This window comes from Euwallacea fornicatus, chromosome 19, assembly GCF_040115645.1.
Source record: "Euwallacea fornicatus isolate EFF26 chromosome 19, ASM4011564v1, whole genome shotgun sequence".
NCBI classification, from domain to species: domain Eukaryota; kingdom Metazoa; phylum Arthropoda; class Insecta; order Coleoptera; family Curculionidae; genus Euwallacea; species Euwallacea fornicatus.
Window position 1 is genome coordinate 1,901,022 of NC_089559.1, and position 17,240 is coordinate 1,918,261.

Genomic DNA, 17,240 nt, shown 5'->3' on the forward strand with positions numbered 1-17,240 from the left:
CATCAACCTCGGTCTCCACCTCTTCGTTATTGGCAAATCTCTTTTCCATCAAGTCATTTTTTCAAGTGTAGAAATAGAAGATTATTTGAAGGGGCTAAATCTGGCGAGTACGGTGAGCGAGGAAAAAGTTGGAAATCAAGATAATTAAGTTTGGCCACTGCGATAACGGAAGTGTGGACTGGTGCGTAATCTTAATAAAGCAACACTTTCTCTTTCGCCAAAAGCGATCGCTTTTTCGCAGTTTCTTCTCTCAAACTTTGCAATAAATCTGTGTTGTATTCTCCATTTATTGGTTTTCCTTTATGGTGACAGTCAATAAAAATTATCCCACGTGCATCCCGAAAAACTGACGCCGTCACCTTTCCTGGAGATGAAACGATTTTCGTCTTCTCTGGAGCCGATTCTCTCTTTTGAGTCTATTTTTTTGACGGCTCTTTTGTCTCAGACGATCAATGATGGACACATATTTCATTCATGGTTACGAATCGAGGCAAAATCTCGGCTTTATTGCTGCGAAATTTTGCCAAACACTCCCTTGAAGCATCCTCACAGTTTTTGTTTATTTTGCGCACAGCTTTCTCATATTCAATTTTGTGGTCAAAATGCGATGTACAGTATTTTTTGAAATGCTTATCATGTTTGCTAATTTGAGCAATTTCATCCGACGGTCTTCCAGTGCAATTTTTCTGGATTTCGACCCCAATACCTGGAGTGGTCAGATTCGTAGTGCCATCGGACCGACCTCTGCAGAATTCGTATTGGCAAGTCGTACGATTGCGTTTAAACTCTGCCATCTAATATTTTACAGTTGGTAACAGAGGACCAGATTCCTCCAGAGTAGAATCTGACCCTGCTTTGATATTGGATGGACCTTTCAAATAAAAGTATCGAATCATGTACCGATTATCAATTTTTTCCATGTTCAAAAAAATCTCTGAAAGTGTTCACTAAAAGCGGCTCCGAAAGAAAAATAAATCAATGCAGCATGCTCAAACCTTACACATGAGCTTTTTAAGGTTAGGTATTTGTAATATAAGCAAATTTCTAGCAAAAAAATCGCCACCTATATGTCAAGTCGGGTACTTCTAGGACTGTCATTGTATACTCATCTTCTCAACCATCGTCCGTTTTGAGTCAAGATTCTCAAAGCCCTCCTAAAACATTTTCTATCTTCTAAAGAACATACCCTTAAGCCTACCTATTCTACTTTATAAAATTATCAATTATTGGAAGACCTCCATACTAAGGGTGCGCTAAGCTGACCGTCCATATCCATTAATAGAGGTAGAAATATTCACACCCTTTGCCCATATAAGATAAGGTTTATATGGTTATTAATAGGCACGGTACGATTTCCTGTCATCGGTATGCCCTTCTGTGTAATTTCGTGAAGTATCAGATTAAAGGGTGAATTTAGATGGGAAATTAGATAGTCAGTTTTGATGCTCTATAAATCAACGGTGTGGCTGTAGATCTGCTATTGCAAGTTCTGAGGCATTCTAAGATGTTTTTGTGATGATGTGGCCTTGTTTATCTAACTTTTTCGGCACATCACTTTGCTGCGTTATTAGATCGCTAATAATGCGGTAATTTACGATTACGTGCCCCTTGAATAATTTGACACCGTTTCCTTTTCGGGCGCCCAATTTCGGCATTGTTTATAGACCGCGATGTCACGTTCTGATAAGGGCACATTCAGGTCTTTTTTTATTAATTAAAAGCGATATTTTGTGCCTTAATACCGACCACACCCAAAACGCTAATTACACTGACACTCGAGGTGTGTCCGATAGGGATTCCGCGGTCATATATCGACACACTCAAATATGGAATTAATGAATATGCATCATGATTTGCTAGTCTAAGAACCTTTTTATCTACCAGGAGTGGTCGGATATTCAACTAACGATTTAAGTTTTATTAATTGAAAAAGGCTATAAAGAATCCTTCAGAGTCTAATATGAACTATCTGCTATAACTATTTTAGGTGCCTTTAGAATGATGTTCTTCAGAAACCGTTTCAACGGTTAAGGGGCCGGTTTTTAAAGGTTTCTAAAAATGTTCGTAAAAAATTGAAATTTTACCAAATTCGAGCTCTAGTTAAATCTGTATTCATAGAGGGCTACAAGTCCCGAATGAATTCGTTAAAAATTGAAAGCAAGTAAAATTGAAAATGCTAGAACACGTCAAATATTGTCTTTAGTTGTGCATTGTCGACGTAACAGACATGTATACAGAGTCACCCATGTTGTGGATAAATAGACGTTTTCATTTTTTTCGTATGGAACTCCACGTATATTATGGAATTTTTGAATTATTTGGGACATTCTGAATTTCATGTAACATACCTATTTCTAAATTCAACAGGTTTCGAAAACAAGTGCAAAAAATAGAAATAATGATAAAGCTATTAATACTTACAAAATAACAATATAAACTACTTTAGTCTAATGTACTGCAATAAAGGATCGAATTGTGCCGTGCTGACCTCCTGACAGTGGACAAGCCGAAATTCAAATTTCTTAAAAACTTTTCTAATACTTGGAGAAGGTGTTTGTTAAACTTCTTGAGCAATTTTATTTGTTAACTCTTCTATATTCTTGGGCTTATTTAAATACACCCTGTGTTTGAGATAACCCCATGAAAAAACTCCGTATGGGTGAGGTCAGGCGGTCTAGCAGGCCATTGTAATTGCTCCCTTTATCCAATTCAATAACTGTATTATTCTTATTATATGGGTATGTCAATGAAATATATTCAAACCTTCTCAAAGAACTCAAAAACGTCATAATACACATGAAATTCTAGAAGAAAAAACTGCAGAAGTACATTTATCTACTAAATGGGCAATCCTGTATTCACGTCTGCTACGTCAAAAAATACACAACTAAAAACGATGTTTGACGTGATTCAGAATTTCCATGAAAAATATTTCCTTTAATTTTTAATGGATTTATGCGGGACATTGGTCCTTTATGTATGTGAAAAAATTCTGGCGTTATTAGATTTACGTCAGTGGCGTGGGCGGTTGCGGTTTTCACCTTTGAATTCACGTTACCCAAATAAGATTTTGAAAATCCACAAATCTGGAATTACACGTGGTAAAAAATTGTCAATTTGCTAAGCGTAAGCTGCAGCTTAGTAGTGAATCTGCAGAAATTTTACCACCATCCGAACTAATCCAAACTCATCTGAGGAAATGTTTTGTTCTTGACATTAGCTCCAGCACAAGTGTTCTAGCCTTGTAGTTCGCAATGCGCCGTTGGAGGTGTTTTTTTTTACAAATTTAGAGTTCATTATAAAGCAAAACAGCGTTAAAACCCTTCTTGGTAACTAAAGGCGTCCATTCGGCACCATTCATCCATGTATAAACACTTCGTTAATGCGGTCGAGATGCGCCGTCCGAGAACGACATTACTCTCCCTGAGGAATCCGTGTCGCAACCGGACTTGTATCTCATAATTAACGGGATCCCTTGGCGAAAGCTGGTAGTGTTTGCAAACACGATGAAAATTTTCGTTTTCCATTCCATTCTTCTTGGTATTAGAGGTTTTCCAACTCAGAAATCCACTGAGAGAAGAAGGAGTAAGAGAGTCAGAAAAAATCAGTGAACTGTGAAAAATTTTAGATTGTACTCTTCTCTTTGAGTAGCACTTGAGGCAGCTACAAATTTCCTTAAGTAAAAAAGACTATAGGTTTTACCCTGTAGAAAACCACTGGCGTCTCCTTTGTGCTCTGGAACCACCAAGTGACTAGAGAACCATGGACATAGCCAGACACGTTCTGCTGAAAGTAATTAATGAAAAACTAGTCATTTAAGAGATTAACACAGCTGCCGTGCCTGAGATTTCCATTAGAGGCATTCACAGACTTATAATCGGAAACAGGGGAATGTGAGGTTTCACCCTATAAAGGATCGTGGGCCTCATTGCGCTAAATTGGCATATTTAGGCTTCAAAAATAATATTTTAACAGCTCTTTAGTATGCCTCTGGTGTCGTATTGAAGGAGACTTAGACTGTGTCAGTTATAGAGTGTCCATAGAGTGAATCTCTTTGGAAGATCTGAAATATCGGACCCGTATTTTGAACGCAGTAAATTTTTAAAAAATCTTGCAACTGAATGTGCAATTCGATACCCAGTACGCCCGTGTTTTTCACTCGGCGCTGCTGAAAATTTTGCGAATTCGAGCAAACTGATAGAGGCGATCCCGACTAAAAAACCAGTGGCGCACTATAAGCATTTTGGGAGCGGTAATTTTTTGAAAAATCTAGCACCGTAAATTGTAGAATTCGATGTGCATTACAAAAACCTTGATGGAGTCGTGCTGTAATATTGATCGGTACAATGAGGTACAATGCGAAAACTGAGCATTATTACATCCCTTGACGAAAAGACGTCGCCTCTAACGAAAACATACAGCTTCATTTCGGACTCGGACTTTTTAATTTCGCCAGGGAGGTTTTCCATTTTTACCGGATGGAGTAAGTTAATTAAGCCGCGTTCGGAGGGGAATATATCACTCGAACAGCAAAAATACTTGCTGGAGACAAATAAGTAGAATTTACAATACGACACCCAGCTGGAAGACGTCCCTTTTGAAAGTTCCCATTCCCGTGAAATATTTAAAAATGAAAATTATATGGGAAATGAGAGAAACTCGTAATTTGGCGACAACAAGTTTCATCAGAGAAATAAAAATGATTTGTCCACAAAATTACATTACATCAAAGTTCTTGGAAATAAATAACCCCATCCGAAGTTAGATGCGGATCTTATTTCAGTTATTTCAGGCGATATCGGGACCTTGCAGGGGTTAATTCTCTAGGGGAATCCCCCGGTCGACACCAGTTTCTACTGTTAACAATTCAGTAGTTTTACTTCTGCCTGTCAGAGTAAAGTGTAATAAAGTCCAATGTATAAGTGGTTTTTCGTTTGCTCCACTCGTCTTTTAAAAGGGGATTTCTTTTTATGCTTCTAATGACAAATAATCATATGCTATCATACGATTAATGCTTCGATTTGTCTTTGGGAGATGCGTCATGTCAGTGCAAGGAAATTCTTGTGTTATGACGAATTAGTTGTGTTTAGAAGCAGAGTGGCTAATTTGACTAACCTAAACTTTTGTTTTTTAATAATTTAGGGAAATCTATATGCCAGACATCTCGCCCGTTGCCCTGTCCGCAATTACGTACAGGTTGGTTCACGTAAAACGGTCCATTACCATATCTGAAAAACCGTAGTTTTGAATAAAAAGTTTAACATTAAACTCATTCGGTTTTTCATCAATTTTAATTTTTCAATTTTTTCGAAGTTACAGGGTGTACCAGGAAATTGTGGCGTGACAAAAATGCCTTTTATTAAATGATATTCCCGTATATTTTGTAACCGATGCTAATTCTGCTGGTAATTATAAATAAATACATTATAATATTACAAAAAAATTAAACTTTTTTTAGCATTTACTGAGTTCATTCAATTTAAAGTCAAGATCGAAGGAAAAATAAGATTCTGAAAATTCTTAATTTACGAAGTGTTAATTGAATTGTCTGAAATCTTATCCTGTTAAAAACCAAGGGTAGCTCTATTAGAAAACATTTTTAATTTTTAAGAAATTTTATATACCCTGTGAGAAAAAAATCGAAACTTTCAAGTGCCGCAAACTCGATCTTTTTAAACTAAAAATTTTTCAATTCACATATATTTTATGTATTATTGATATACATATGTATTATGTATTATTAATATATTAATATATATGTATATATGTAAATTTAGTTTTTTTTCCACAACCTGTAAAAAATTTCTAGAAAATTAAAAAAATGCTTCAGTACAATCGATCTTGGTTTTTAACTTTTCAAACGATTCTATTAATACTTTCTGAATTTATTGACTATTTTTAGAAGCTTATTTTTCATTCAATTTTTAGTTTAAATTGAATTAACTTAAAAACCGCTAAAATGTTTCACACTTTGTAATAACAAAAAAATCCCTATAATAAGATGCAGAATTAGTATTCATTACAAAATACAGGATATTTCGTCTTAAGAAATGCATTTTTCTCACACTACGGTTTTTGGACCACAGAAAAAAATATAATTTTTAGTTTTCTTTTCCCTCGTTATTTTAATTTAAAAATGTTATTTACGTCTTATGTAATACTTTTCTGTTATAATTCTATTAAATATTGCAGAGTCTTGTGTTACGTTACTAATTATAATATTTGATTTTGAAATGCAGCGTATTCAAAATAAGAACCGTAGGTATATTCAAATATCTAAAACTTTACCATTTTCGTAAATATCGTCTTTTTATAATACAATGCATTGAGGGGGTGTGGCAAATTTGTTGATTTGGTATAACTATTAGTTCATTTAACATTTTTAACGAATTTCACGACGCTTTTTCGAAAACTCGCATACAGAGTGATTTTTTTGGTCTGGAAAAAAACCTATTAAAATTTTTGAAGACGGTCGTGGATTTTTTGAATTCTAAATACATCGTTTTATTCATACACAACAATAAACTCTTTCGTCAGAAAATGAAAAAAAGCAAATTAGCATTACAAAGTTATAGACAAAACCATTTTTCGAGAAAATGTGTAAAACTTTCTGTATAATAACAATAAAAAATGCGAGAAACTTTTTATTTTAATGCTCATTCGATGTATACCCCTTAGTAATCTTGTTCCATGGTAGAGGTATGTACAGTTCCTGATAATTTATCCTGTATTGGCGTATACAAGTCCTGCTCCCCATCTAAGATAAAATTCCTTACTTCGACTCTATTAAACACATTACGACCTTCGAACGTTCGTCTCACTGATGAACTCAGCGATGGCTCTCTCAAAATTCCTCTATGCAGCTCTACCTTGGAACACTCTGTTACTCTAAGCTTATTCTCGATATCTCCCTCTTTCGATTTCTCTCATCGATCAAAAATTCCAACCGTGCTAAAACATATCGGCAACGGTAACCAGACTCTGGAGTTCTCAATCATTTTAGCTAATTGAAAGATGATCCTAATAAGGGATCCCCTACGCTCTTACGTGTAATCGGCCCTTAGAGCTATATTACATGCCACCAAGACTTTTTATAAAATTTATGGTTCGGAAAGCTCCATTTCGAAAACATATCCATCATTCCTTGGTTGGGGAAAGCCCGATAAATACAAGATATGTTATACAGTTTTTCTTAGAATTCCCAGTCTAATTATACTTATAAAATGACTTACAATTAAGTCATTCGTACCGTATTCAAACACTCTAGCGTCCCCTTAGATTAAACCAAAATGCATGTCAGTGGCGTAGTCGGGCCTTCGTTCTAATTAATGACGAACCATGACAATTGCTACACTGAGAGAAATATATTAATAATTTTCAATGCGAATTTAAAGAAATTTAATTCTTCTAATATAGTGTTTTTTATGTAGGTCGACTTTGATAAAAACGTGGGGCATGAAACGCCCCTGGGTTTAAGAGGAAACAAAACGTAATAAAGGCAAACTCCCGGGGAGTGACAAATAAGCGCATTAATTTTAAAACACCCTGTGACTCCATCGATCCCTTAAGGGCTCTTTGAATGCATTAATTAATAAGGCAATCCCGGAGAACATAAGAAACACTGTTTATTGTTTCTTTTTTCACTTAGGTTCTTCCAAGGGGCCTCGGAACTTTTTATAGGGCCATAAAAATTTAAGCAAACTTTCGGGGGCCCCAAGTACGGCTGTGCTAACTTGAGATCTTCTGAGTTGCTGAATTTTTAAGGCAAATAAGGCGGTTCGTTTGAAATGAGGTTAACTGAGATTAGTTCTCTAGAGAGAGTCGATGCACCTAATAGCGGCACCGAACATAGATTTATCATAGAAGATTCCACCGGCCTCAGAACTTTAGTCTATTCAGTTCAAAGCGCGGTGTATTCACAGTTCACATTCACAGTGATCGCAAGGTAAAGTGAATTCATGTGTATTTCCAATTGTTTCTAACATTCCGAAATGAGGTTACCTTTCTGTTGGAACAAATCAGTTATGTTCAGTGAAATTTGGCGAACTTGCGTATATTTAAACCGCATCGATAATGATAGGGAAATGACGTTGTTACTTTTTTCTGGTAATACTTTTGACAAAATGACATTTTAATGACTCAAAAGAGAAAATTAAGTACCACTTGCGACAGATACCAGAAATTTCTAGATTTTTCTTCAATTTAGTTGATTTAACCAGTTCTATATCAGCATATCCTGCGCGATTTATAAACGATTTCACCCTTTTCTTGAATCATAAGACATCCATAAGATATAAGATATCTTTCGAATTATTAAAGAAACTAACACACTTAATCCTCGGCGATTGATTGAGAAGCCTTCCAACCTTGAAGCATATCAGACTCATTCTGCAACGTCTGGATAAAACTGAAAATTCAGCAGTTTTCAAGAAAATTATAAAATTTATGGAAAGTGGTTAAATTTGTAAAGTTCGTTAAAAGTCTTTTTAGATTACGAAATTCTTAGAAGATTTTGCTTTTTATTCGGATCATCTCCGAAATAAATCTAATGGAAGAAACAAATCTAGGAAGATTCCTCATGTTTTGAAATATACTGAGAAATTGCCAACACTTAAAAGTTATATTGAAAACTGTAGCAAAAACTGTAGAATATTTAGTTAATATAATTCTCTGTATCCCTAGAAATTCTGGATAATACGTTGCAAATTCGACTATCTTCAAGAGGCTCGCGAAATCTGTGAAGAATTCCGAAATTTCGTGAAATTTGCAAGATTTCAAAACAGTTCAAAATTCATTAGAACCTCCTTTACACATTCAACTCATATTCGATCCTTTTTATGCGACGATATCGTGGTAAAAAAAAACATATATCTTTTGCTGGAATCTGGACAAATCTAGGAAAGATCCTGATGCTTTAGGGTATATTGAAAAATTTCGAATAATTTATAGTTCCATCGAAATTACCAGGATAATCTCAAAAGTACTCTACCTAGCGGTTAGTAAAATTGAGAATATTAAACTATTTCTCAACATAGTCTCCGTTGAGATTGGCACACTTTTCCCAGCGATGCTCTCTGGCTTCTATACTCTGTTTATAGTAAGAATATTTCAAATCAGGCATCAACCTCGAACTCCACCTCTTCATTATTGGCAAATATCTTTCCATCGAGCCATCGCTTCAAGTTTGGAAATAGAAAATAATCTGAGGGGGCTAAATTGGGCGAATAGGGTGGATGAGGAAAAAGTTCCAAATCAGGTTTATGGATGGTGGCAATCGCGATGACGGAATTATGGACTGGTGCATTGTCTTGATGAAACTAGATTTTATTTTTCGCCAAATGTGGTTGCTTTTTCCTAATTTCTTCGCTCAAACATTGTAAGTTTGTATAATATGCTCTGTTTATTGTTTTTCCTTTCGGGAAAGTCAATAAAAATTATCCCACGTGCGTCCCAAAAAACTGACGCCATCACCTTTCCTGCAGATGGAAAACTTTTCGCTTTCTTTGTGGACGATTCTCCCCTTAAGGCCTATCGTTTTGACTGCTCTTTCCTTCAAGGTATGAAACTATGGAAACACGTTTCATCCACGGTTATGAATCGAAGCAAAAACTCGAGTTTATTATTACGAAACTTTGTCAAACACTCCTCTGAAACCTCCTCATGGCACTGTTTTTGTTCATCTTGCGTACACCTGTCTCGCATTTTGGAATTTTCGGTCAAAATGCGATGAATAGTACTTTTTGAAACGCTGGTCATGTGTGCTACTTGCGCAATTTTAGTCGACGTTCTTCCAGTACGTTTTTGTGGATTTTGACCACAATATCTGGAGCGGTCGGATCCGGAGTGTCGTCGGGCCGACCACTGCGTAATTTGTCTTAACGGGTCGCACCGTCGCGTTTAAATTTTACCATCCAGTATTTTGCAGTTGTTAACGAAGGACCAGATTCTCCCGAAGTAGAACCTGTCTCCGCTTTGATGTCGAATCGACTCAGACCTTTTGAATGAAAGTATTAATTCACGTATCGATGACCGATTTTTTCAATGTTCGCAAAATATTTTAAAAGCTTTCACTAAGAATAGCTCCAATCCCAGCACCCTCAAATTTTAGACATAAGCTTTTTAAGGTCAAACATTTGTAACACAGGCAAATTTTAAACAAAAAATCGCCATGTATATGTCAGGTCGGGTACCTTTGGAACTACCCTCGTAGGTAAGGCTCGTGGGGGCACATTGGGAATCTGCCTTGCTCTGAATTTCCTAGCATCATAGCCTCGTCTATGATCCGGCTACGGATGCCGCTACAGACGTGAATGTTTCATTTTTCTAACCTTGTCAAATAAATGAGTATTATTGACTGACATACACGATATCAAAGATACGGAACCCATAATTCGCCCTTCGACCGACACAATGAAGCAATTGCCCTGCAGTCAGTTACAGGATATATGCAACCAGAGAGTTATTATAGCTCAGCATGCATCCAGAGTCCCACAGGACGAATTACGATTAGGCTGCACTTGTCCATTCAAAACGTACACGTAAACCAATTGGCTTTTATTTATGACCTTGGTGCGTCCGAAGATAATTTATCTCATCGATAGAAAGAGAATTATTGCAATATTTGAAATTTTCGGCTCATTTTTCTCCCCACAGTATTTACGTGGGGTTATACCTGAATGGTTCGCAATCAACTGGATCGAAGGAGTAATAAAAACTCAGGAGTTATGCCGAAAGTGTCAATCTTTTTAGTTGTGTCTTTATTACAGAAACGGTAACCGAATGCCTCACCAAAAATCGAACCTTTTTCTTTTGGGTTCAGCCGCCGCGTTTCATCTTATTTCGGATGTCAAGTCCTAATTTGTCAGATTCATCGACCACCGTTGAAGAATGTTTTTCTCATTGCCGAAATCAGCAAGGAAGTAAAATTGCCGTTAAGTCGGTCTTATTGAAGTGAAACATGTCCGGCGAGCTGCCGCGGCCTAAATTGGTTTAGGTACCTTTTCGACACATTTTATGCCCAGCAATAGTTGTCTCAGTAAAAAATAAGGAAGGAAATTTTAAAGTCTACGCAATCGTGTCCGGCCGCGAAGTTCTGATGATGGACGGAGTTCGGCGTCGAAACGTCGGACTTCGGAGGGTCTCGAAGCTGCATTTCCGGCTCTACGGGCTCTCGACTTATTTGCAGTGCGAAATGGCAGTCGGAGAATGGCCACAAAATAGATTAAAAAATTTTAACTTTTTTATTTGATTTATCACTCTCTTTTTCGTTTTCCCATAGAACTGGCGATATCTGAGATATCAAGATACAAAAAAAATACAACAAAAACTCTACTTTAGTTCTTGAAATTATGCCTAAACAGATTTGTCAGACCACCCCCTGACAGACCGAATGCTGCTTCAGGGGGGTGAGCCTCCGTCCTTTTCCACCCCTTGAAAGCTTGTTTGCAGACTCTCTTTTTATTTGGCCATTATCATTCTAATTATTCACGCGGCCGTCGTTTCGTCTAACCGACGTAACTAAGTGGCTGACAAGAGTGAATGAAGTAACCCTACTATACCATCGGCCGAAGTCGAAATCACATTTTCCTATAGACAAAAATTACACTTCAGAATGTAGCTAATTTATGTACTCTGTACATAGAATATTCAGAAGCTATGTTTCACTATATGGGAGCATTTGTGGCATTGGACATTTTTTACGCTTGTGTTTTTCTGGCCTGTGCGCGACATTAGTAGGCCCGCAGCACCTACCCTTAAGAGCTGGTGGATGGGCATTGATTAGGCCTATTGTCAGTATAAATTATTGGACCATCTCTTAAAAAAACCTGTCGCAGATGTTTATAAAGGGGCCGGGAGTGGTAAAAATGTGGCCAGATTGTCCTTGGTATCGATATCTTCCTCCATCGTTCTTATTTAAAGGGCATTTTGAGCGTATGTTTAGAATTTGGGCTCAATCCACATCCAGCTGGATGACATATATTACACATATGGGGGTAAAGAGAATTTTGTTCTAAACGCTTATGCCAATTTCATTCAAATTTTCTGTTGTTTAACAACAATATTGCAGTGTGTCTTTTAGGTATATCATTGTTAGTTCCAGTACTCCAGGTACTCGCCCATGGAACAGGTCAAAATACTGCTGGATTGGTCCTGGCGATCTTTACCTAAACAAAGTGTTATTTCAGTTTAAGGGATGGTTCTTTGACTGAATCAAAGACGAGAAGTTTATGTAAATATTAGTCCGGTGATTCTTCATTCTAAACATACTAGGTGTCAAACTTTTCTTTAAAAAATCGTTTATTCATAAAAATGTGCATAATCCTTTAACTGACTCTGTTGAAATTTGGCACTGCTATTTATGGTTATTATTGTTGTTTGAGCGCCACTGACTTTGTTAAAACTTTTATATTTTTTTCGTATTAATCAAAACCATGTCCACCCGGATCACCGGATCTAAATCCGTTAGATTTTTTTTTGGGGGGTATTTGGTTCGTTTATACAACTCTCGTCAACATTCGAGAAAAATTCACTTATCAGTAATCAGTAATCAGTAATCAGATAAGATATAGGCCGGACATATTTCAATGTGTTCGGAAATTAACGTTAAGAGAGACTATTGCTTGCATTGTAGTTGAAGGAGACGATTTTCAGCAACTATTGTAAGTTTCGTGTTGCTTATTGATAAAAGTGTTTTTGCTAAAAAAAATTTATATCATTGGTTTAAGTGGAGCTCTAATAAAGCGTTTTCCTTGTTTGACTTTTCTGAATATTTCGGCTTTCCCTTATGTACACCAATAGCAAACGGAAAGAAACAATTTTCAACTTAAAAAATTTCTTTCAATCGCATTAAAAGCTCTCACCAAGTGTTAACATCACATTAGTTTGCGTTTCCTAGTTACCTAGTAGTTTTTTCAGAATGTAGCGATTTTTGAAATAAAGTGTTTCACCCTGTATCTTGAAAACGAAGATGTGCCGAACCTACGTTTTCATAACCTTTTCGTCTAAGATCACCCAAAGAATTGTCCCTCGAATTTGGCCCCGTATATAATATCCTGTATATGGCCTCCTGACTCTTCGGGTTTGAATCCATTAGATTTTTTTCTTGGAGACGTTTAAAGTCTTTACTTCGAGCTATTCCGTGAGAAAATCAAGATGTCTTAAGAAATCGGGTAATTGGTGTGTCAAATCGACAAGAAATAATCTTAGTTTTTCTGAAACTGTTCGGCAATCTCTTAGAAAAAGCTCAAATTCGTGTATCCTAGCTGATGGTGGTCATTCTGAATGACTTCCGTACATTCTGATAAAGCTTCATTCATTTATTTGAATTTGTTAATTTCCATTCGAAATTAGCCCAGAGGGATGCAGGGCAGAGGAATTTAATTGTAATGAAAAAAGGGTGCGTGTGCAAAGGAACTATCATCGAATTTAAAGAAATAAAAAAGGAGGTTTTGGCGTCTATTGAGAATTTAATTCCTAAATATGTAGGTAACGGAGAAAGAATATCTAAAGCAATTATTTGAGAAGGGGCTTTGACGCCAACAATGCCCCAAATAAACTCATTTCAAACCTTATATTCTCCCCTCTTTCGAGTCAAAAATTTATTCAACTTACCTTGGCTGTTCTTTTATTTACAAGGTACAAGAAAAACGTAGGAGCAAATTTAAAAATGCCAAACAACTACAGAGAAGCAAGGCGTAACTGATAATATATTTTCTGGAAATGGATTTTCCAGCACCGTGTTTTGCAAGGAATGAATGGGAAAACAGGCTTTTCAATGGATTTTACCGGATGAATTTCACCCTCTTTTAAATATTTAAACGATTTGATACGCGCTCTGGTGTATGAGGAAGAACGAACTTTTGGCGGAATTATTTCACTTTGGACTTCTTTTTGGCTCGTGATTGTTTATTCAATTTAAAACTTAGCAGAAGGACGCCGAATGGAAAAGAATTTTGATAAATGATGGTAATTAGAGTTTTTCTTATGTAAGGAAGATGTAATGTTGCTGCGCCTCTGTATACTTGTCATTGTCACAGATAAACCTATGAAAATTAAACCGGTTTTAAATGCTTTAATCAACCACCAATAATCACAAAATAATTTCTGCAGGACAAGAAATAAAAAACAGTGGCGTAACTTGTGTTTTTTCGCGTTCATACAGGGTGTTTCATGATAGCATGGCAAAAATGAAATTAAACATTTTCACCATCTTGGTTTCCAGAGAGGAAGCGAAAACGGATCTCTGTTTATGTGAACGTTTTTTCTTCAAATCATCAATAGATTTACCTCCTGCACTATTCACGCACTATCATGAAACACCCTGCATATTTATGAGTATTGGACATTAAATTCATAAATAAGTGGGGTAGCACTTGTAGATGTTTATGTCACGACACTGCTTTTCGATGAATCATCATGTGAACCACAAAGGTTTTAAAGACAAATTCCTGGATGAATCTGGAACAACCAGCGGCATAACTTACATTTAATGTGTTTTTATTTACGTGGTTACATGCTTCTATATTTGACGTATTTGTTTTTTTGTTTGTTTTTGTTTATGTTTTTTGTTCTTTTTTCTTTATTTCTCATATGAAACCAACTGCCAATTTCCAGATAATACAAAGAACAGTTGCGGCGTTTAACACGTTAAAGACAGGGGCGCAACTTATCTTTTACGCCGCTTATGAAACTAAAGAGTAAGGTCTTTAATAAGCGAAGCTTTAGGGTGGTTCCACCCTTTTAGATTTCAGTCAGATGTACCTCAGTTTTCTCAAATAAAACTCGCAAATTCCCATTAATGCGAACAGCAGTTGCATGTCCAATGCGTTAATAAAAAACAGGGGCGTTTGTTCCCTTTAAAGTCATTTTTACAGTAAATTAATTAGAGGTCGTATGAGACATTTTAGGTTGGTCTGACCCCCTTTTTTTTTTATTGAAATACTCTATTTTCCATATAGTACTTGAATGCTCTGGTGCAAGAAGAAAGAAGATTTTGTTCACTTCAGACATCTTTTTGCCTCGTGATTGGTTGTTCAATTTAAAACTCAGCAGAATAGCGCCGAATGGAAAAGTCATAAATACAATTTTTCTTGTAGGAAGAAATTCGCAATGCACCTTCCGTTCGTGGTCAAACTCTCGATTCCCGCAGGAATCCGGGAAAACGGGAAAAGCATTGGCTGGGACTTGGGGGAATAGTCGGGCCGTTACTTCTTGAGTCTTCGTAATATTTTCCATAAATCATTTGTCCGAGAACAAACAAGGCAGCGGCAGATGGATTATGATCAATTTCCTCCTTTAGATGGAATAAGGAATGTTTACAGAATAAATTTATCCAGAGATATAACGGAGAATACTAATCGCGTCTAAGTTTAAAATTACTAGAAATGGATACTAAAGTGCAATTTTATTTGGAAAGGGATTCCATTTGTATCGGAATCGAGCTACTTTCCTCACGTTACAGATGTCATTTTAGCATAACAAATACATTTACATAACACAGCACTTCGCACTCCCCTAAAGTAGTAGCGAATGGATCTCATCTCTTATTCCTAGACATAAGGTGAAAATGTCCCTTTTCGTGATGTTGCGACAATGCCTCTCCTTCCTTTATTCTATAGTGTTCTAAAGTAACTACAGGACAAAGTAATTTTGAGAGATTGCATAAGCCAATTGGGTAACCACTCAAGGAAAATTTAAATCTACATTGAACCTCCAATTTATATCAATTTTGGTTCTGCCCCAGCGAAGTTTCCACGAAATGAATTTGTAGTTCACTTTTTACGGAATTTTTTACGGAATTAAACCTAAATTGACGAAGCCTCGCATGAAAAACTATGTAAGTTTGAACCTCTAAATATAGCGGATTAACTCAAAACTTCAATCACAACTTACAAATTCATATCTCAAGAACACATGATAATCGCACTTTTAAATTCAAATTCAGTCAAAAGCGCCTCACTAATTTAATGAGTCGTACAGTCAATGTATGGATGGACATAATCGATCGTCAAGTCATTTGTCCATTTTTCATAAAGAGGAACTTAAACGATACATCATACTTGCATTTGTTGCAAAACGAAGTCAATACTTCCATCAATCTCCGCAATCTTTCCTGGAGAAAATGTGGAACAAGTACCAATAATATATGGTTCCAGTAATATTGTGCCCCACCACATTATACTGTGGCTTTAAAAAGAGTATCTTGATGAGATTTTCTCTAGAAGATGAATCGGTAAAGGGGCGCAATAGAATGGCCCCCACGATCTCCAGATCTTACGCTTCTTGATTTTTTTTTAATATAGTAACTTAAAAGATTTTATTTACAAAAATGGACCACAAAGTTTAGATGATTTACTTGTTAGAATTAATAACAGAGGCATCATTGGATGATTATACAACGGAGTTCGAGGAACGACTAAGTCATTGTCACATTGTTCCTGGAGCCTAATTTGAGCATTGTTGTAAGAATTTCAATTTTATTTGATATAATAGTGAGTTACTTTGTCTTGAATCGAATAATTTTATATTTTAAGGAAGCTGTAGATCTAATTTTACCTTTGAGCATACCGCTTTATCCCAAATTGAATTACCATTTATTTGATATACTAAAATGGGAATCATTCCATTTGAAAATAAAAAGTTAGTAGGGGCAGCTGGATGGGGATGAAAATTTTGAATTTCGAAAATAATGCACTGAACGCCTTTATTTTATAAAATTATACGGGTTTAAATGTTTTTTAAAAATATCGGGTTGCAGTACTTTTTACAAGCGCTGTATGTAAATTACAAATTCTACTTGGTAAGAAAGCGTGGTAGTCCAATAAACTCCATACACAACTGCTGCAGATATTAGAGGAATTTGTCTTAAAAGGATTGAATATCTTTACTTGTTAATGACTAACTTTAATTAATTTTGCGAGTTTGTATAGTCTAAGGTCTTTACGCGAAAGGTCTTATTATATTCAGCTGGAACACATAATAGTCCAAATCGCCATAAGAAATTAGGGTTACATAAAATAATTGTATCTGCATTTATGGGTTACATAACAGTCCTTTAAGCTTCACCCTTTTTTGCTCATTACATGATAGTCCAGTTTAACAGCTCTTGAGGAATTATTATGCACTTTGGATAATCTCTCGTTTTTTCTTTGGATGTGAACGATGCGGAGTGTCTTTTGACGTCCAAAAAAATTGAATTTTTGACTGTGGTCGAGTGGACTGGATGATAGTTCAAACTTAAA